The sequence below is a fragment of the Lissotriton helveticus genome, chromosome 12 (assembly GCF_964261635.1).
Source record: "Lissotriton helveticus chromosome 12, aLisHel1.1, whole genome shotgun sequence".
Classification (NCBI taxonomy): domain Eukaryota; kingdom Metazoa; phylum Chordata; class Amphibia; order Caudata; family Salamandridae; genus Lissotriton; species Lissotriton helveticus.
Window position 1 is genome coordinate 250,624,556 of NC_136073.1, and position 22,997 is coordinate 250,647,552.

Here is a 22,997-nt window from a genome sequence, read left to right on the forward strand (position 1 = left end):
TTGTATTTCCTCAATGTATTCAGGTAAGACGGTGGACCTTAGATAGATCCCTCCTATTACAGGAAGGCTTAGAAAATGACCTACTAAAGCACATAGAGGAGTATTTTGAATTTAACAATGCCACTGCGTCAGAACAAACAGTATGGGAAGCATTTAAGTCTTACTTAAGGGGGGCACTTTCTACCATAATGATACAGAGAAATATAAGTAGGAAGAAGACAGAGGAAGACTCGCTGTTTAAAATTAAACAAAAAGAGCAAGAGTTACAGAGAGCCTCACTAGAGCAACAAACCAACTTGCCTTCCATCCAGAAGGAGCTAGAGAACTTAAAAGTTAAATATCAGGCAAATCTTGACAAGATCATTAAAGAGAGGTGGGATGCAAGCAGACTGCAGAACTTTTCCTATGGCGAAAAATGTGGCCGTATTTTGGCATGGAAGGCTAGGTCCGATCGAGCTAGAAACCAGATAAGTAGGTTAAAGATACAGAGTTCTGGCGAAATAACATTTAATAATGAGGAGCTGTTGGAAGAAGTTAAGTTATATATGCAGAACTTATATACAGGTACAAACAATAAAACATCTACTGAAGAAGCAGCTCACTGGCTGGAGGAGATTAGCCTCCCATATTTAACAGATGAGGATAGTTCGCTGCTAGGCTCTTTGATTAAAGAGGGGGAGATTCATGATCAGCTCAAAAGAATGGCCAGGGGAAAATCAGCTGGCCCAGATGGGCTTCCAGTTGAAGTTTATCAAATGGGGGCAGGCATAGTCGTTCCTATCCTTACGTCTCTATTTAATAAAATACATTATGAGGGACAGACTATCCCACCGACCTGGCTGGAAGCTACAGTAACGCTAGTTCTTAAGCCCAATAAGGACCCCTTGACAGTTGAGTCCTATAGGCCAATCTCGCTGCTAAATACAGATTATAAGATCTTCGCTGGGGTTTTGGCGGCGAGATTGGCCAAAGTAATTAAGTCCTTAATACATGAGGATCAGAGGGGCTTTATGCCAGGTAGGCAGTTAAATGAACTGACCCATCAAGCCATTGCTGCAATAGACTATGCTTCAGAGCAAAAAAAAACCTTGACTATCGTGGCAATTGACGCCGCTAAGGCCTTTGACCAGGTCCATTGGCTATATCTATGGGAGGCTCTGTCTAAGTTTGGCATTCCAGCTAATTTTATAGCATCCATAAAAGCTCTGTATCATAGTCCTAAGGCCAAGTTTCTTGTAAATAATATGCTAACAGAATGGGTTCAAATAACACGGGGTACTAGGCAGGGATGCCCCCTGTCTCCCTTATTGTTCAATCTCTATATAGAGCCTTTGGTAAACCAGCTAAGATCGGATGCTCAGATTAAACCCTTCCAGATTAATGAGTTAGACCTAAGATTTGCACTATATGCTGACGACCTCCTAATGTATACATCCAATCCTGAGATATCTATCCACCGTCTATTTCATCATGCCGAAAGTTTTGGGGTGGTCTCAGGATATAGAATTAATAAAGAAAAAACGGAGCTCATGCAGTGGAATTATGTGGATAAACTCCCTGAAACAAAACCCCGGATAAGATACCTTGGAATTCATTTAGTTCAGAACATCTCAGAAACATCCAAGGTGAATCTGGATAGAGTCTACAAGGACATCTGTGGGACTTTGCAGCGTTGGTCTGGCCTACCACTAAACATCTTTGGAAGGGTTAATTTAATCAAGATGGTTATTTTGCCAAAGGTTACTTTTCTTTTTAATTCAATACCCCTGACTTTTGATCCTAAAGATATTGCCAAACTACAGGAAAGAATCGGATCCTTCATCTGGAACTGTAAATCGCCCAGAATCTCTTTAAAAAAACTGCGACGGAAATTGAAAGCTGGAGGACTTGCCATGCCAGATATTTTGCACTATTGTCATTCTTTTCACTTTAAAAACTTCAGGCGTATGGCAGACAAAGCTGACACATCTTTTTTAGGACGGCTATTCCAGGCATTATTACATGGCACCCCTTTAGGGCAAGAATCCTTTTTATTTAAATTTGGGGATCCAAGATTCTATAAGAAGGTTAGATTAAAGGTGTTAGGGACTGCCCTGAGAAACTGGGTGTTTGTGAGAAAGAAATTAGGTATTCCCTATTATACACCCCAGGCCCCTATATGGGATTCACCTGGGACGCCGGAATGTCTCAGAGACCAATTATCAATTCCTCTTAAAACAGCTGGTATCATGCAATGGCAGGATCTTTTGGATAATTCCCAGCTACTGGGGTGGGACTCACTCTCTAGGCTGACAAATGGAACTCTCACCAGGTTCAAATACTATCAGCTGTCCAGTTGGTGGTCTACTATTTCTTGGGAGCTTACAATCAACCCAAAATTTGAATCTGTGAAGAGAAAAGCTAGATGGAAAAAGGAGATTTCCTTTTGGTATGAGGCACTAAATGAGAAGGATGAAATCAGAGAGGGTGAACTCAACAAGCTCTGGGGAGAAATAGATGACCTGCAATGTGATAACTTGTTAGCATTATGGGGAGATTCCTTTAAATTGTTAAACATAGTGGTGAAATCTGCCCCTTAAAGCGCAATCATCTGTTCACCCTGAACAGAGTTTATATAACTCCAAAAAAACTGGTTAGAATTACAAATCTTGAATATAGCTGCCCACGGTGTAAGGCCCCAGCGGTAGACGATATACACATGTTCGTAGAATGCCCAAGATTGTTACCCTATTGGACTAAAATTTGAGATTTCATATCTGATGTCCTAGGTATACATATTGAGATCTCTTCTAGGACAATTTTCTTTGGGTTAGGGGCAGAATACCAGCTTCAGGATATGATGACTAAATTAATCTTTTATGTAATTATCCTAGCAAGGCGTGAAATTTGTAAGGCCTGGAAGTCAGAGAATGCCCCCACATTCACGGATTGTCTGAAGTATATTGTGTATGTTAGCGAGTCCGATATGGCTTGTGACAGCTCTAGCCAAGATAAGATCTGAGCGGCCCTTGTGGCTTGGCGGAACCGATGAAAGTGTTCCTATGATTTCACCTGGGTACTGTTGGTGCTTGTTCTCCTGCCGAAGAAAGGGTCTTCAAGGTCGAAAGGGTATGGAGTGGACATAGCAAACAGCCAAGTCTAGAGAGGGGTTTTCGGCCTCCTCCCCTACAAAGGATATAATCCTTAAGGTTCGTACATCGCAATGTAGGGAGGAGGAGATGCCCTAGCTAGAATACCCAATCTGGTATATGAGGAATACAAAAAAAAAAATAATAATAATAATAAATTGTTTTTGCTAGCTGTTTGCACGTGCTGATGACTCTGCTTGTTCCATACATTACAATGGGAACCATTTTGTATAAATATTTTCAAGCTGGTTGCAACCAACGAGTGTACTAGGAAGCGTCTGGCTTCGCATATCTCCAGTTCGAACTTACAATAAACTGCCTCCACGACTGTGGCTGTTTGTTGTCACCTTATTGACAGTACCTTATTTGTGCGTTCACAAACTGGGGGCTCGTCCAGGATCCACCAAGTCAATCCGGAGGGATTAGAGGAGCTGCGGTCGAGGGGCCAGTTAGGGAACCGACTGACTTCGAAGTACGTACCCGCAGAGGGGATTGCATTTCCCACAGTCGTAGTCTGAGGAGATCATTGGTACACCGAGACACGAGGTTGACTAGACTTGATCCAACAGAACCTAAGAGACTCCGGGCCAGATGTAGGTAATCCAGATTTACCGATTCTAAAATACCGAATTTTACCGATTCGGTATTTTAGAATCGGTAAATTGGATGTAGGTAATCATTCGGTATTTTTTACTGAATCGGTAATTTACTGAGTTGGTATTTTAAGGAATCAGTAATTTACCGATTCCTTAAAATACCGAATCGGTAAATTACCGAATTTGCATTTTAGGCCACCTACATCCCAAATGCCCAATACCGGTCGGTAACAGGCAAAATTCTGTAATTTCGGCTGTTACCGACCGGTATTGGGCCACCTACATCTGGCCCTCAGTCTTTGAGACTTGGTAAAATGCATTGAGTCTGGTTGATGACTGATAAGTATATGTGATAATGATGATGTGCCATGTCAGAAATGAATATTACATAGCGTTGTATCTACTGAATGTTTTGCAGTTGTAGTTTACTGACTAGTAGTGTGATGGGATGCACTGAGACTTGTGCTAAAGGAGATTAATTTCTACTGCAGTAAAGTTTGTGTTTCTGCCTAATAGATTTAAAATTGGAAGTTGTAACTCAAAGTTGATAGAAGATGTAGAACTATGTCCAATGGAAGATTCCCCGTCATGGAAAATGATAAAGAAACTGGAATGTTTTTACACTTGTGGCATAAATATACTGCCAAGGATCCTCAAATGCAATTTCTTTTAAATGGAACATTTGATTTTGACAAATGTAATTATTTAAGGGACTATATGTATGTAAAAGTCAAAAAGAAAGTGAGACTGTTGCAAGTGGATGTGTTGAATAAGTGGGATAAGTTTGCTCAACAGAAACAGTGTGAATGAAGTACTGAAAAATGATGGAGAAAAGGTGCGAGAATATGACAGAAAGAAAAGAATGGATGTTCACATGGAGGAGCAAAGAGAGATTGCAATAAAAAAGATAAGGTGTTTGTTGCACAGACTGTAACGAGTGTGATACCATCAGCCCTAGTAGAGGAAGATCTTATAATGGTTAAAATATTAAAGAAAGGTATTAGGGGAAGGCCTCCTCCTTATGAGCAAACAGAACAGGAAAAGTAGGAAGAAAAGGAAAGGCAACAATGACTAGAACATTGACTGAGGATAAACACTGCCAGGTTATAGCGTTTTTTATAAGGGTACCTGACTCCACAAGTAAGTTGAATAGTCTCTGGGGGTTTCACTTACTCCATGCAACATCAGACCCTACAGGATTTGAATAGCGATATCTGGAAGGAATATAAAGATTTTAGAGCTAGATATTCCAACAAAGAAAAATATGAGTTAAAGTTACTTGAAAATGATGCGTCATAAATGGATATATAAAGGGTATAACAATCAAGATTACCACAGAAACCCAAGTATTACAGATGTTTTGAGAGTAGTTTCTGTACTTAGTACGTATGCATAATGAAGCTAATTAAGACTGGGACCCTAAAACAGGTGCACTTCTCTCTTTCCCTGTTAAGAACTCTATGGCACCGTTGAGAGGGGTGCCAGGATTGGATGTGAAAACGCCCCCGTATGATGTTCATGTCCTGTGGAGAAAATTAGTTACTATCCATTTCTAAAGACTATCCCGAAATCCGAAAAAATTCCAACTAATTGTATTCACTAACAGAAAAGATTCTGAGAATAGGTCAGTTAAAACTGACCAGATGTTTTCCTGCATATTACCTCCAGACGTGTCGAGAAAGATAGTACAGACTCAGACCTCAAATGGGCAGATATAATCCAAGCCAGATATGATAGAGACAAGGATGATGGTATCCGTCCCATGTAAAATAATGATTAGAATACAACAAATAGTACCCAGGAAAAGACTAGATTGGAATAAGTTAAATTCATGTAAAGAAAAAAGGGACAAGAGTATTTTAACCTATTTTGCCAGAGTACAAAAGGTGCTCGCAGCCCATAGTCAGATAGACACTACCCAAGACGGGGCTCGACAAGCACTAATTGTTTTGTGAATAGCTTAAAGAAGCCAAGAAAATTATCCACCCACACCTATGAAGCTACCTGGGGAGCGAAACCATTGGCCGAAGTACTGACAATTGCTCAATACTATGCACAATGCCATGCCCAAGAAGATTCCAACAAAGATAATAAACATAAGGAACGGAAGAGTAAGGTAATTCTCCAACAACTGCAACAACATAGGAGTAGATCCCAGGGAAGGGGCCAAAGAGGGCATAACAGAAGTTACTCCAACCCCCCTAACAGACAACAGAGAACTGCAGTTGAGAACGGGCTTCATAACTGCAAGGACCCCAAACATTGGGTAAGAGAGTGCCCACTATTGCACAATAACAGACTTGGACACTCTGCTCCCCAGGGAAAAGGACAAAAGGGAGTGCCTCATCGCCAAAATGACCCCCTAACAATGGTCCTTATGCCTAATATACACCGGACGTTGAGACTCAGAGATCAAGACAGGCAAATTGTTTCAACAATAAACACAAGATGGTAACAGTACCATTGCCCAACTGGGATTTCACGGAATAGGGAGGCTCGAGAGGGAACAGGGAAGTGGTGGTGATACCAGTGGATTTGAGTGGCACATACGTAGAAGGTATAGTGCAAGGGAAAAAAGTGAAATTCCTCATTGACTCCGGCATCACCAACTCCTCTATTTCTCGCAATGCTCTCCCACATTCACAGCTTTTGGGGAACATTCAATACCTCTGTGGGATTTTCAAACGTACCTTTTAAGAGCCCAATTTCTTCACTTTTAACATGCACTATAGGGCCTATAACTGATAAACATTGTTTTGTGTTATCGGACAAAAGTCCGCAAAATGTATTAGATATAGACTTGTTACAGAAATTACATGCCAACATCAAGTGCACAGCAGGCGGCATCTATCTTGAATGTTCAGAGAACACTCCTTTGTTGCACTATGTATATTCGACCAAGTGAAAGAGAAAGTAAAGGCAAAGGGCAAGAATGGTGTGGGTCATATGGACATTGCCCCTGTCCACATAGAGTTAAGATAAAATATTAAATTGGCTTGCTAACACAGTACAGGATATCACAGGAAGGAGAAGAAGGTCTTGAAGGAGTTATACAGGGCCTTTTATATAAAAACATCATAACGGGGATATAGGGCTCACCATGAATAGTCCTGTTCTTCCTCTATTAAACAAGAGTGAGGGCCCAAATAAGGAAGAAGTCTGGAAGTTCGTGGTTGACCTGAGAGAGTATAATAAAATGGTAGAGCCCAGATTCCCAGTGGTCCCAACTATCTCCACAGTACTTGCTGACAGACCACGTGAAGCTTCCTATTTTAAGTTTATAGATTTGTAGAGTGCGTTTTTCTCCATACCATTACACCTGGATTCCCAATACCTTTTCAATTTTGTCTTCAAAGGTAGACGTTACTGTTTCACACAAATTCAACAATGTTTTACTGAAAGTCCATCCATATATTCTCAGGCACTTCAAGCACAATTAGACAACTTTCATCCCCATAAAGGAAAAACAATAATACAGTACATTGATGGCATTCTCATTGCAAATACTAGCATACAGGCATGTGCAACAGATACAATTGCATTATTACATTCCTAGCTAATAAGGGCCATAAAGTAACCCCCTACCCAAATATTTTTATTTTTTTCAACAAGAGGATGCCTGTTTAGGACACCTCCTGTCGAAAGGGGAGCATAGTTTGGATCCCCAGGAATGAAAACAATACCTGACTTTCAGACACCCACAACACAACAAGAAATATGTGCATTTTTGGGAATGGAAGGCTATTGCAGACAATGGATACCTAACTGCTCACTCATTTCTAAACCATTGTTGCAACTGACTACTAAAGACACTCCAGTACTGTTACCATGGACAGGCGAACATAAAGAAGGTTTTATATGTATTTAAAAAAGCGTTGTGTGATGCCCGATTACACTAAAGATTTTCATCTTTTTGTACACAAAAAGAATGGTTGTGCATTAGCCGCGATAACACAACAACATGGAGATAAAAAACGACCTTGTGCATGTTTTTCCCTCACACTTGACATAGTAGCCAAATGCCTCTCGGCTTGTCTAAGGCAGCTGCGGTAGCAGCTACTGCACTCAAGCAGGCTGAAATGTTGATATTGGGACACCCAGTCCATCTTTATGTACCTCATTCTGTAGATATCTTGTTGAACAGAACACAGACACATCTAACAAATGCTAGATTGACCCATTATAAACTATACCAATACAACAACAGAGGAGCGTCTGTCAAGGATCCCCCTCGAGAGAGGAGGTAGTTCGTCCACAGGAGCAAAGATGAATGTCCCACACACTTCCCAACAACAACTACCAAAGCGAGAAGGTATAACTTCGCTAACAGGCAGCTGCTACCAAAAAGTGTGGGGGGAATTTCCCAGGGAGTATACCACTCTCCCCCAGCAAGGTGACGTAGCTGCAGTCTTGATGGCAGGAGACTGGAAAATACATAGACAACAATACTAACCTCACCAGTACTTTACAGGGCTGATACACAAGTGTTCAACATAACAGTCCACTTACCACACAGGTGAGAATCAGGGCTATAAGCTAGAAGTCCAGACAAGAACCAGGAGATACAGCAGAGAACCTGGGGGACGACTAGCAAGGATATCTCCAAGGTAGAATGCACCAATTCCAGTTCTACTCATAAACTGAAGACAGAGCAGGACTGGGCGCCACAGGTGCATTTGATGACCCTAGTATCACTTATGAAGCTAAAGACAAAGTGATACAGAAATTCCCACTCCAGCGCATAAACTTAAGACAGCGTGGAGCGAGTAACAAACATATAACACAGACAATCCCTTCTTCCGACTCATAAGCTTAAGACAAAGTGGAGAAAGGGAACACACAACATGAAACGCGGACAATAGACACACCCCGTCTGAATAGTGACTGAAAAGCAGAACGGAGTGGGCGTACCTACAACAAGACGCGATAGCCAAGACACGCTTCACTCGTAACCTAAAGACGGAGTGGAGCGCAAACAATAAACATACATGAAACCCCTACGATCACAAGAATGACCGCGGAGTCTAAACTGAGAAGGATTGTCAGCTAGGAATTGACACCAGAGAGGAGAGAAGGGCAGGCGGGGAATCCAGGCGGAAGGGGACGCTAGGCACCGGGGAAGGGCGTGCCGAGACGAGGAAGGGTAATGGAACAGGGCGGGAGAAAACACAAACAGGCAGGACACAGATCAGATACAGAAAATACCGTAACCCAAAGGCGGAAATCTCAGGAGCTGGAAAAGAGCACAAACGGGATCAATAGAATTCAGCAGGAGCTCAGTACACTACGGGAACCTCATGGAGCAGAACGCTGAGTAGAGGGGGGGTGGTCACTAACCAAACAGTAAGCCAAGCAATGATTCGCGGGTGAGTTCCTCCTTTCAACTGCTTAGGGAGCGTCTCAAAACACCATGATGTATTCAGTAAGAGGTTTTAGGGAAAGGTACAAAAGTCTCGCAGGGACACAAGAGGGTTTAAAGAACTGAGCATTCTACGCCCTGTGGAATCTATATTGAACACTTATGATTGGGGTCTAATTCGACCACCCCTAACACGTCAGAAGTTTTTTAGAAAACGGAGAGCAAGCATGTGACACCACTCACAGTCACAATTGACTATGAGGGAGACCTCTTCAGGTTGTTCAGAAGGCCCTCATTCACCACCCTGGGTGGTGACATGCTTCATCATCGGGCCCCACCAGGAGTGGCCGAATGCCACCCTGGTGTGCTGCGACGCCAGATTACTGCGGAGCTGGTGTTTTGGTGAAGTGTGATAGTTGAAATGATTTAAAAATGTGCCAATTGTGTCAAAAAAGTAATTTTAATGGTTTTGCCAATTGGACATGGGTAAAAGCAGTGGTGTAGGATAAAGGACCAAAATTAAAAGTCCAGATTTATCTGACGCTCCTCTGTTGTTGTATTGGTATTACTTAGAGGGGGATAGGAGCGTTACTCTGTTCCCTTCCTCTCCTGTTGTTACGAGTCTGCCATTATAAACTATGTCTATTTAGTCCACGTTACCATCAATAGGTAAAGCACACTCAATCCTGCAGCAGTGTTGTCAGAACCCCAAGGGGAAATAGAAGTACCACACAACTGTCTATTGATAACAGAAGAACAGATAAAGGGTAGCATAAACAAGCAAGACACCGAGATTAAGAATGGAGATGGGGATCTGTGGCTGAATAGCGGATGGTATCACTACAGCAGCTTATGTGATTACCACATTACAAATGTACTACAAACATATGGACTAATTGAGTTATCAGCCAGGCAGCTGAACTGATAGCCCTAACAAGAGCCTGTAAATTAAGCGCCTGATTGACTGTAAATATCTATACTGATAACCAATATACATTCGGAGTGCCGCATAATTTCGGCAGACTGTGGACAGAAAGAGGTATCCTCACATCTCAAGGAACTAAAATACAGCAGGGCGCATTAATTGAAACTATTGAATGCACTGTTATTACCAAAAAGAGTTACAATGGTAAAATGTAATGCGCATAACAACATTGTAGGAGATGTAGTGAAAGAAAATGCATTTGCAAATATGGTATCTAAAGAAACTACCCAAATTGTAACCTTATTGACATATGTTGTCTTACCACTGTTCCTAGATCAGATAGAAGTATGATTTCTGCCCTAATGGTATTGCAGGACTAAAAAATCTAGCCAAAAAGAAGGAACTCCAAAGGTGGCAGAATCATGGTACCCTAGTGTGTGGGTGTTGGAAGGATCAATACGGATATAGGTTCATGTTGCCAGACAGACTGTTGTGACCTATGATATTGATGATGCATGGTCCATCACACTTAAGTCGTGATGGAGTAGTGAACAGCATGAGACTATTTTGGGAGAATGACAAAATACAAAGAATGGCAGACAGGATATGTAAAAAGTATATGATGTGTGCACAACATAATGCGGGAAAAGGAATACCAGCACTAGCAGGGCATTTCACACCTTTCCCTGAAGCACCTTTTGAGTATCTCCAGATGGATTTTGTTTAAAGGCCACCCACAAATACCAATACGTTTTGACTGCGATGTGCCTATTTATTAAATGGATTGAAGGGTACCCAACAAAAGGTGTGATGCATTGACTACAGCTAAATGTCTCCTAAAGGAACTTTTCCCACATTTTGTTTTGCCATGATTAATTTCTAGTGACAATGGGGTGCATTTAATCAGCAAATTGATGCAGTTGATGAGCAAGGCAATGGGCACTCAGCAAAAGTTTCACCCGTGTTTATTACCATAGAGCGAAGAAACTGCATCCTTAAAGCAAAAATATTTGTAGAGTCCACTTTGACATAGGTGGATGTGTCACCCATGGCACTAATGAGTATGTGAACTACACCAGATTCAATAACACAGTTGAGCCCCCATGAAATTGTGACAGACTGACCATTGACTTGCTGGGGGTTCCGAAAACTGTGTTAACAACACAAATAACAGATACCTTGTTAAAAGAATATTGTGTGGAACTGATTCAACATGTTTATGCCATTAACAATCAGGTCAAAGATGCACTGCCACTGCTCATGCAGGGCCCTGGACACAATATCCAGCCGTGTGAATGGGTAATGTTAAAGAACTTCCAGCAGCCTAACATGCCTCTGTGAAAGGGACTGGTGCAAGTACTTCTTGTGACGCAGACAAGCATCAATTTAAAGGCTACAATAATTGGATCCATTCAACACATGTAAAAAAAGCGCCCATGCCTCAGACTTGCCTCCACCTGCAGAGACGGAGAAGCGCATCACATATGCAGCTGCAACAACACCACAGACCAGCAAGGATTCAGGACCTTGCAATACCCCCGGCCCATGTCTTACAGTAAGTCCATCTTCTTGACCCAACCAACGGTAGTTTACTATTGGGTCTAGTTTTGTGAATTACTGGTGAAGGAACACAACCCAGTGGTGGTGAGGATAGGAATGACATCTGCAACTATCCAAATAATGGCTCTGGCAGTTTTTTATATAATTGTATCACCCACCATATACTGCAACCAACATCTTCCAACTGGCGCGATTCTTTGGGAAAGAACTAGTCTGTTACCTTATACTTGCAACCAATTCCGTGTGGGCTGCCTACCCAATATCTAGATTGAACTGGTTACGCACCACGCCACCAAATTTAAAAAAGATACAAAGTCGATTTGGAGTCGACTACTCAGGCCTTTGCCTTTCCAATGAAAATACATCAAGGGCTAGGGTACCACAGTTGCGATATATACTGTGACTCCGTATATTTGATGAGAAAAATGTGACTTTGACAGGGCAAATAAGAGTGACAAAGAAAGCAGGGTACTATACAAGTTGCTGTGAGAATAACAATAAACAAAACAACATTGATTTATACCTGTTCAGGGACAGCACATATGCAGCCTCAATTAATAACATGATAAAAAATTAAATCTATACTAATATAATAAAGAGAGAGCCCAAACCTTTGAGGCAGGTAATCTCAGGAACCACAGCACCAATCACAACACCCAATACAGCTTTGGAAAGGGCAGTTGCAGCAGAAGGACATAGGCTATGCAGACCCCCACCATATACATTTAAAAGGTAAAAGAACCGTGCCAGCAAAGTAGTCCCTTGTGGGCGTGTCTGCGTTGTGCTGTGGGTGTGTGCTGGGGGCGTGACAAACGCTGGGGGCATGTGGTACATTCCGCCCTTCATGCCATGTCTCATATCGTGTGCTGTGGGCGTGTGCGGGGCACGGGATTACGGAAAAAAAAGCGAGTGTTGTTCCCAATATTTCATAGTTTTTTCTTCCCAGGTTCTGTACATTCCAGCTCTGGGTGTCCACCCTGCTCCCTTTAAATACCCCTGCTCCTCATAATCATAACCCACCCTTACTCCTTAAAATACCCCAACACCCGTAAACACTAACCCATCTTAACCCTATAAATATACCCTGTACCCCAAAACCCAAACCTATCCCTAAACCCTAAAAATACCCCTGTACCCCAAAACCCAAACCTAGGCCTGAACCCTATAAATACCCCTGTACCTCAAAACCCAAACCTACCCCTGAACCCTAAAACTACCCCTGTACCTCAAAACCCAAACCTAGCCCTGAACCCTAAAAATACCCCTGTACCCCAAAACCCAAACCTAGCCCTGAACCCTAAAAATACCTCAAAACCCAAACCTACCCCTGAACCCTAAAATACCCCTGTACCCCAAACCTAGCCCTGAACCCTTAAAATACCCCTGTACCCCAAAACCCAAACCTACCCCATAACCCTAAAAATACCCCTGTACCCCAAAACCCAAATCTACCCCTGAACCCTAAAATACCCCTGTACCGCAAAACCCAAACCTAGCCCTGAACCCTAAAAATACCCATGTACCCCAAAACCCAAACCTAGCCCTGAACCCTTAAAATACCCCTGTACCCCAAAACCCAAACCTACCCCTGAACCCTAAAATACCCCTACCCCCCAAAACCCAAACCTAGCCCTGAACCCTAAAAATACCCCTGTACCCCAAAACCCATACCTATCCCTAAACCCTAAAACTACCCCTGTACCTCATAACCCAAAACTATATCTGAACCCTTAAAATACCCAAACACCCCAAAACATATACCTCAGTACCCCAAAACATATACCCCTATACCCATAATTACCGTATCCAAACATTTTTAAAAAACATGCTTTTACCATTCATGCATTTACAACGAATTTCGTTGTAAATGTATGCGTGGTAAAAGCATATAAAATGTAATGCCATGCGTTATAATGGCATTGCGGAGTCATTGTACTTTCGTAATGAAAGTATGCGGAGTGATGGTATGTGGAAAGAAAGTTGCGGAATAATGGGTGTTTACCCTCCCCCTGTAAGTACATTGGTGGCACGGCGGGCCACATCTCCAGCAACATACTCATATTTTTTCACCACCGATTTGAAAAATGCACAGGTCTCTCTCATTGATGGCCAGCACCAACATACACTTTTAGACACACCTCCCGCCACAAGTTCTAGAATTGCGAACTTTAGAGCTAGGGAGCTACGTTCGAGTCTCGGCATCAGCTCAACATCCTGTGATTCCAGGCAAATCGCTTTGTCTCCCCGTGCCTACCTCAAATTAATGTGTTCTTCTGTAATGTAAATTGTGCTCATGCCATGTTGTCGAGTTCGCGCTATACAATATTGCAAGGAAAAATAAAGTAGGGAAACTCGAGTTCACACACTACTGAACGCGCACTCTTAAGTGCATCAGCAGTGCACTGTGAATCGGAGCGTTTCACAGGCCTGTCACAGATAAGAAATGCTATCAAAACGAAATCCTACAAAACAATATACTACTGGCCGGCAGCAATTCATACCTGTACAGCGTCGGGACGGGCTGCTAGTATAACAATAAATACAAGATATAACTCCGTGAACTATCTAGGGCGTGGTCCATTGTATTCCCAACCGGGGTTTTTCTTCCTCTCCAATGTGACTTATTTGAATATTTAAATGACACAGAAGAAATGGCATTGGGAATGGTTGTGTCCCTTGAAGTACCATGTACTGATATTTACCCATACGATAGATGACACTCTGTGAGGATTCTGTGATGAGGTTAAAAAAAAACTTGGAATAAACACTTATAGCAATGGGATAACACTTGGATATATCTTGGCATCCATACTGACCTTAGGGGGGGTGGCCGGTGCCAGAGGTAATACAAGCATTTACAATGCAATGGTCTCGGCATCATTAAAGGTAGAGCTATTGGCATTGCTCATGACATTTCTTTTTTTTTTAAATCATAAATAAATGGCATTGTCATTTACATTGCCAATACACAGCACTCTGCACTCAACAGCACACACCGCTCTGCACCTGCACTCACTGCTCTGCACCTGCACTCACTGCTCTGCACACTCACTCTGCACCTGCACTCACTGCTCTGCACCTGCACTCACTGCTCTGCACCTGCACTCACTGCTCTGCACACTCACTCTGCACCTGCACTCACTACTCACTACTCTGCACTCACTACTCTGCACTCACTACTCTGCACTCACTACTCTGCACTCACTACTCTGCACTCACTACTCTGCACTCACTACTCTGCACTCACTACTCACTACTCTGCACTCACTACTCACTACTCTGCACTCACTACTCAATACTCTGCACTCACTACTCTGCACTCACTACTCTGCACTCATTACCCCCAGGTCCCTCCGTCCTCGACACCTTCATACTAAACAAGTGGAGATGACCATCTCCCGACAGAAAAAAACAAGAGGAATGCTGGGACACTAATACTGCCCCTCTCCCCGGGAGTACATAAGCAGTACTTACCCAGCAGACCTCCTGTTCTTTTTTTCTGTCTGTCGACAGAGTTGATGGTGTGCTGGTGCTGCTCCTGCTGGGCTTGAGTGGCGGTGCTTCTATGCTCCCCCCCGCCCTGCTGCCTGGCTGTGTGGGCGTGGGGTTCCCTGGACTGCCTCCTGGCCTGCCGGGCTTGCTTGGAGTCAGTCTTTCTCTGGAGCCGGTGTTTGGATTGATGTGTTCCCGGCTTTGCTGTGTGATGCCTGCACCTACCGGCCCTTTGTGGCTGGTGCTGAAGTTCCCGGTTGCTTCCGGGTCGCGGGCTCGGCTTCCCGAGCCTGGCCGGGGAGACGTGCCTTGCTGGATGGGCTCCTGATGACTTCTGGGCAGATGGTGGTGTGGGGGCCTTGCTCCTGGGGTTGGCCCCCGCTCGGGGTAAGTCCCGTTTTCGGGTTCCTTCTTTCCTGCCTTGCGCACTTGGAGCGTTTGGCCTCCTGCTGTCTGTTGTTTTATGTTTTTCATGCTTCTTCGTTTTCAGTGACACTTGTCTCTGGCATGAAGATGTTCGCAGCATGGTGGTTCTGATGCATGCTGCGGGCGCTTTGTTCCTGCTGGATTCTGGCATGCTGGAGGGTGGGGGCCTGGTTCGTGGGATTGGCCCCCGCTCCGGGTGAGTCCCGATTTCGTAAATGGAGGTCTGGGTGGTGCTCTGGCGCCCTCGTCTTGCTGGCAGCCTTCTTGGCGCAGTAGGCAGCGCGTCAGTCTCGTACTCTGTAGGTCCTGAGTTCGTTCCTCAGAGAGGGCTTTCAAGGGTCGGGGTCATTTTTGACATTTTGCTGCACTGTTGGGTTCTTTGGATGTTTTGTGTAGCGCGCCTGTGGGTGCCTCCCTGTCGCGTATGACGGATTGTTCAGGAGTCATTGGTGTATGGTTCGACTGGTGCATTTCTGAACATGTGTGCTGTTTTTTGGTGCTTCTGTCGGCCTATGGAAGTTCCTGCCCGTTTTCTTTCCGTCTGCTGGCCTTCCGGAGCGTGGCTGCCTGTGCGGGGGTTTGTGCCGGGGTGTCTGTTGGCTGTGTTTTCTCCCTTGCATTTTTTGTGTGCAGTGGCTGGGTCTCTTGTTTCCAGCCTGGCATTGTTCGTTGTATGGGGTTGTGTTCCATGCTGAGCCCGTTTTCGCCCTGTCTGTGTTGCCGCTCCTGCTTCTGGCTCAGTGGACTGATGCGTCCATTGCAGGGACCTTAGTTCGACCTCGTGGTCACAGGTTCGATTCCGGGCGGGTCCGCTCGACTTTCATCCTTCTGAGGTCGTTGCAGTGTGTTCCTTTGAGTTGCTTTGCAATTCTCATCTGTTCTTCAGCGCCAAGAGTCCTTCGGTGAACGTGCGCTTTCGAATTCACATTTTATGTCTTAATGCTGGCCCGGGTGTCTTCCTGGCTGCTCCTAGTCCATTCCCTCGTTTTGGCTGCCTCCTGGCTGGCGATCTGTGTACGTGCTTCTATGTGGTTTGGTCTCTGCTCAGTGACGGTGTTCGGCTCTGCTGGCTGCGCCTCCTGTGCTCTGGGTGTTTTCCCCCTGGCATGTGTACTTTGGGCGCTGTGTGTGGGTCGTCCCTTTGCTCTCTTTCCCTGCAGCTGTTCACTCTGTTGGTTGTCTTGGATGCGGTGCCTCGGCCTTGACCTGGTTTTGGTTGCTTTGCGGTGGGGGCCTTGTTGTGTGGTTGGCCCCCGCTCTGGCTGTTTTTTGCCCCCCTTTCATTCTTCTGGGTGCTGCATTGCGTTGCCTACGCCTGTTGCTCATGGCCTGTGGGTTCGTGTCTGGCCGCTGCTGTCCGGCTGCTGCTGGTCCTGGGGTGTTGCCTGGCCTTCCTTCTGGATTGTGTCTGGTCCTTTCTTCCTGACCTTCGGCCCGCCCTGGATCTTGCTTTCTCCGGTGGTGGGCGTTCTGGGGGTCTGCTCCCTCTGGTTCTCTTCTTCAGGGGTGCCCCTACTATGGGCGGCTCTATGGCTGTTTGTGGGCTGCCTCGGGTTGGCGTGGTTTCCGGTCGCCTCTGTGGTGGCTGTTTCCTTCGCTGGCTCTGCCTTTGCTGGTTTCTGGGATTCCCTGTGTTGTTGGGGTTTTCCTGCCTGCTGGCTTGCATCTTGACGTCTGCTGCTCTTGTCTCGATGTGGCTTCTCTCTTCTTCGGCGTCGGCCTGTTGGGGGTGCGTTCTGTTCCCCCTCTGCTTCGGGCTCCCTGACCCTCCTGCTGGTGGTTCGGTGTTCCTGTTCCTTGGACTGCTGCGGAGGTTGTGGGGGGGGTCCTGTGGGCTCCCCTGGCTCCGGTTGGCCTGCCGTGCTGTTCTCCCTCAGTGGCCTTGCCTCCGCTGCGGTCTGGCTCTTGTGGCCTCTGTTCCGCTTGGCTGTCCTGTTTTCCCTTCCTGGCTTCTGTGTGGTTGGTGGGCGTTTGGGGCTCCTGGCTCCTAGTCCTGTTTCTCCAGTCCCTTGGGGTGCGCCTGGTTCCTCTGTTGGGTGGTTGCCAGTGTCGTGGGCTCTTTGGGGTGCTCTGTCCCCTCGGGTTCTGTTCCTCCCTGCCTCCGCTTGTTCTCGTCTGTTTCCTGCCGGGTGCCTGGTTGTGTGCCTGCCTGGGTCTTCCTGTTGCTGTGGCCTTCCCTTTGTTCCGGCTTGGGGCTTCTGGTGTTGTCCGGGGGCCGTTTCCGTTGGCTTGTCGGGCTGCTTCTGCACTGGCTCCCCTTGTGCTTGCCTTTGGCTTGCTTCTGGGGTTTCCTGTCCGCCCCTCCTGTTTCTACTGTGGTGCCTGCCTGGTTTGTTCCTGGCTGGGGCCTCTTGGCGGCTGCCGTTTCCTGTAGTGCCTCCTGTTCTCCGGGTTTATATGCTGTCCCCGTGCTCCGCTGTCTGCGCGGTGGTTGTGCTTGGTCGGGCCGGGTTGGGCCTGCCTGGCCTCCTGGGGCTGCTGGCTGCTGTTGGCTTCTTGGTCCTTCTGCTCTCCGGGGTGTTTGCTCCGAGGGTTGTTCTGGTTCCCTTGGTGGGTGCCTGGCTGAGTTTTCGACTGGGGCGTGCCGCTCCTGCGTGTGGGGCTCCTTTTTGGGGCTCTGCTTCCTTGCTGGTCTCCCTATGGGTCCTGGCGGGGTGTTCTGCTTTGGGGCTGCTTCCGGGTGGTTCCTTCTGGGCCTTCTCCTGCTGGTGGTTCTCTTCCCGGGCTTGTTTTCCCGGTGTTGTGGGCCTGTGTGGGGTTCTGTGGCTCTGGTTCTGCCGGCTTCTTGCTGGTTATGTGTGTCCTCAGGCTGTGCCTCCTGGGTTTTTTGGGCTGTGCTGTCTTTGTCGGTCTGCTCTGGGGGTTTGCTGCCGGCCGTTTCCGGGTTCTTCCTGGTTCTGTGGTCCTGGCTCGCTTCTTCCTCCCTTGCTTCCCCAGGCTTTGTTCCCGGTTTGGGTCTGTTTGGGTGCCCCACCTCCCTCCTTCTCTGGTTGGGGTGCGGTTCTGTGGTGCTCTTTCCTCTGTGGGTCCCTCCCTCCTGGCGGCGGGTTGTCTGTGGTTTTCCTGCTGCTTGGTCCTCTGCTCTCCTTCTGGGGTTTGCTTGGGTCTGCCCGTGGTCGGGTTGCTTGGTTCTGGTCCTGGCTTCCCGGTTCTGTTGGCGTTTTGTTGCCCTGTTTTTTTGCTGTTTGCTTGGCTCCTCTCCAGTGTTGCTGGGTTTGGGCCTTGTGGTTATGGTCTGGGTGCTCTGCTCCCTGGGCTTTTCTTTTCAGCTGCTCCTGCCCTTGCTGCTTGTCTGGCCTGGGTGTGGGGTTCCTGGGCGGTCCTGTGCTGTGTGGGCGCCTTCTTTGTGCTGCCCTCTATGTTCGTTGGGCGGCTGCTGGGGTGTTCCGGGTTGCTCTGTGCTCCCCTCCTGCATTGTGTTCCATCCCGTTGGGGTTTTCCGGGCTTGTGGTCGGTTTCTCTGTTCCCGCCCTGGTTGAGTTTTCTTGGTGGCTGGTTTCCGGTCTTGTTGGCCTCTCCTTGTTTGGTGGGCTTTCGGCTGGGTTCTGGGGTTCTTCCCCGTCCCTGTCTTTTGGGTCGGGTTCTCGATCCTGTTTGGCTCCTGGGTGCTTGTTGCTTCCTGGGCTTCCTCAGCCGGGTTTCCTCCTCGGGTCTCTTGGGCTCGTGTCCTTTCTTTTTGGGTGTTTGGCCGTGTTTCTGGCCTGTGCCTCTCCTTCCTTTTGGTCTGGGTGCTTGTGTCTGCGCTCTTCTGGCCGTTTTTTTCTTGGGCTTTCTTCCAGGTTGTCTCGTCTTCCTGGTATGTCTGCCTGGCCCTGTGTGCCTTCCTGCTGGTTCTGGCCTTGGCAGTCTTCTCCGGTGGGTTGTTTTGGCTGGTCTTGGTGTCCTGGTCCGGGTTCCGGTTGCCTGTTGCTCGGTTTGGCGGCCTCCTTTGTTTGGAGCCCTGGGTTTTCTTTCTCTCCGGCCCTTGTCCCTGCTGTCCTGTTCTGGGTTGCGGGCCGGTTGTTTCCTGCGGTCTTCCTTTCCTCCTTCTCGGTGCTCCCTTGGGTGGCTGCTTTTGTTGTGGTTTCCTGGGTGTGCTTGTGCGTGCGGAAGGCCGGGTTTCTGCTTTGGTATTCTCCACTTGTTTAGTATGAAGGTGTCGAGGACGGAGGGACCTGGGGGTAATGTCCTATTACTTACCGGTAATCTTCATTACTCCGGGTCCCGTAGTCCTCGACACCTTCATACGCCCCTCCCTCCCTCCCGGGCGGCCGGCCTTCCTGTCTGGGCTTGTTAGTACAGGAGGTCTGCTGGGTAAGTACTGCTTATGTACTCCCGGGGGGAGGGGCAGTATTAGTGTCCCAGCATTCCTCTTGTTTTTTTCTGTCGGGAGATGGTCATCTCCACTTGTTTAGTATGAAGGTGTCGAGGACTACGGGACCCGGAGTAATGAAGATTACCGGTAAGTAATAGGACATTACTCACTACTCTGCACTCACTACTCTGCACTCACTACTTACTACTCTGCACTCACTACTCTGCACTCACTACTCTGCACTCACTACTCACTACTCACTACTCTGCACTCACTACTCTGCACTCACTTCTCACTACTCTGCACTCACTACTCACTACTCTGCACTCACTACTCTGCACTCACTACTCACTACTCTGCACTCACTACACACTACTCTACACTCACTACTCTGCACTCACTACTCTGCACTCACTACTCTGCACTCACTACTCACTACTCTGCACTCACTACTCACTACTCTGCACTCACTACTCTGCACTCACTACTCTGCACTCATTACTCACTACTCTGCACTCACTACTCTGCACTCACTACTCACTACTCTGCACTCACTACACACTACTCTGCACTCACTACTCTGCACTCACTACTCTGCACTCACTACTCTGCACTCACTACTCACTACTCTGCACTCACTACTCACTACTCTGCACTCACTACTCTGCACTCACTACTCTGCACTCATTACTCACTACTCTGCACTCACTACTCTGCACTCACTACTCACTACTCTGCACTCACTTCTCACTACTCTGCACTCACTACTCACTACTCTGCACTCACTACTCTGCACTCACTACTCACTACTCTGCACTCACTACACACTACTCTACACTCACTACTCTGCACTCACTACTCTGCACTCACTACTCACTACTCTGCACTCACTACTCACTACTCTGCACTCACTACTCTGCACTCACTACTCTGCACTCACTACTCTGCACTCACTACTCTGCACTCACTACTCTGCACTCACTACTCTGCACTCACTACTCTGCACTCACTACTCACTACTCTGCACTCACTACTCTGCACTCACTACTCACTACTCTGCACTCACTACACACTACTCTACACTCACTACTCTGCACTCACTACTCTGCACTCACTACTCTGCACTCACTACTCTGCACTCACTACTCTGCACTCACTACTCACTACTCTGCACTCACTACTCTGCACTCACTACTCTGCACTCATTACTCACTACTCTGCACTCACTACTCTGCACTCACTACTCACTACTCACTACTCTGCACTCACTACTCTGCACTCACTACTCTGCACTCACGACTCTGCACTCTCTACTCTGCACTCACTACTCTGCACTCACTACTCACTACTCTGCACTCACTACTCTGCACTCACTACTCTGCACTCACTACTCTGCACTCACTACTCACTTGTCAAGGTTAGCAGCAGACAACTCACCCAATACGACATACAATTACCATGCCACTAACCTGTAGCATATAACCAGCGGGGACCACAGCTTGACGCTTATCCTCCCTATAGCACTGACCCTCCCTGTGCGAACTCACACACCAGGGACAGGTAGCCCTCGGGGTAGGGGGAAGGAGGTTGATTGGGGAGGTAGCAGCGAAGACACCCGTCTTGGTCTGGTCTACGGAATCGGATGTCGTCTAGTCCTAACGCTTCTCTGGAATTACAAGAACAATAATTGTATGTGAATCTATATAATAAAGGCTGACTTCTATGACACATCAATTAAGCAGATACGTACTGAAAACCTGTTCACTGTCAGCTTGAAATCAGGATTAATGTCTGAAGCAAGAACGTAGGTCTTCTTGGGTTAGTAGTACCCCCTCCTGAAGTCCCTGTAGTATCGCCTAATGTAGTTACAATCACTACTGGCTGCTAATTAGCAACAGGTTCAGGTTTTTTCTAATGTCCCAAGGGTCACGATATTTGTGTTAATAAAGTCGCACAAAAAGAAAAGCTAGCACGGCCGTGCTCTATGGTAAAGGTCCTACCTCGAACCCACGAGAAAACAAAAAGGTCGGAGACACGGCGGCTTCCTCCTGCGGGAAGGCAAGCGTCCGCCCAACGGCTCCTCTGGCGGCGTCCTCCTGCGGGAAGGCAAGCGTCCGCCCAACGGCTCCTCTGGCGGCGTCCTCCTGCGGGAAGGCAAGCGTCCGCCCAACGGCTCCTCTGGCGGCGTCCTCCTGCGGGAAGGCAAGCGTCCGCCCAACGGCTCCTCTGGCGTACTGTAATTACAACTAGGCTCTGCTCCAACTCGAAGAGTGACGGGAAGGATTGACAAGCACCGGGTGAAGGGAAAGGAGGGTCTTTTATGGACGACGCCCAGAGGGCGCGTTCCGGTTCGTCTGGCCCCAGAGCTTTCTGGGAGATGTAGTGCTGCAGCGGTATAGTCCTATTCTACCTCTGTTGCTTGCAATCGCTACATCACTACTCTGCACTCACTACTCACTACTCTGCACTCACTACTCACTACTCTGCACTCACTACTCACTACTCTGCACTCACTACTCTGCACTCACTACTCTGCACTCACTACTCTGCACTCACTACTCTACTCTGCACTCACTACTCTGCACTCTCTACTCTGCACTCACTACTCACGACTCACTACTCTGCACTCACTCTGCACTCACTACTCACTACTCACTACTCTGCACTTACTACTCACTACTCACTACTCTGCACTCACTACTCTGCACTCACTACTCACTACTCTGCACTCACTACTCTGCACTCACTACTCTGCACTCACTACTCTGCACTCACTACTCTGCACTCACTACTCTGCACTCACTACTCTGCACTCACTACTCTGCACTCACTACTCTGCACTCACTACTCACTACTCTGCACTCACTACTCTGCGCTCACTACTCACTACTCTGCACTCACTACTCACTACTCTGCACTCACTACTCACTACTCTGCACTCACTACTCTGCACTCACTACTCTGCACTCACTACTCACTACTCTGCACTCACTACTCTGCACTCACTACTCTGCACTCACTACTCTGCACTCACTACTCACTACTCTGCACTCACTACTCTGCACTCACTACTCACTACTTACTACTCACTACTCACTACTCTGCACTCACTACTCACTACTCTGCACTCACTACTCTGCACTCACTACTCACTACTCACTACTCTGCACTCACTACTCTGCACTCACTACTCACTACTCTGCACTCACTACTCACT

The 22,997-nt window shown here is 46.9% G+C and overlaps 1 protein-coding gene and 1 non-coding gene across 3 annotated transcripts in view; one reads left to right on the top strand and one right to left on the bottom strand.

The window, feature by feature from the left end:
* Positions 1-22,997, bottom strand: part of LOC144797610 (EP-cadherin-like) — a 536,417-nt gene that overhangs the window by 222,215 nt on the left and 291,205 nt on the right. Inside the window, exon 9 of one of the 2 annotated variants that reach the window (XR_013603428.1) lies at positions 4,853-4,938. The exons of the other annotated variant lie outside the window; for it this stretch is intronic. The gene's annotated coding sequence lies outside the window, so the exon portion shown is untranslated. The remainder of the gene's footprint in view (positions 1-4,852; positions 4,939-22,997) is intronic. 2 annotated transcript variants of the gene reach the window in all.
* On the top strand, positions 15,745-15,817 carry TRNAT-CGU (transfer RNA threonine (anticodon CGU)). The gene has a single exon. It is a non-coding gene; the product is annotated as a tRNA-Thr (tRNA).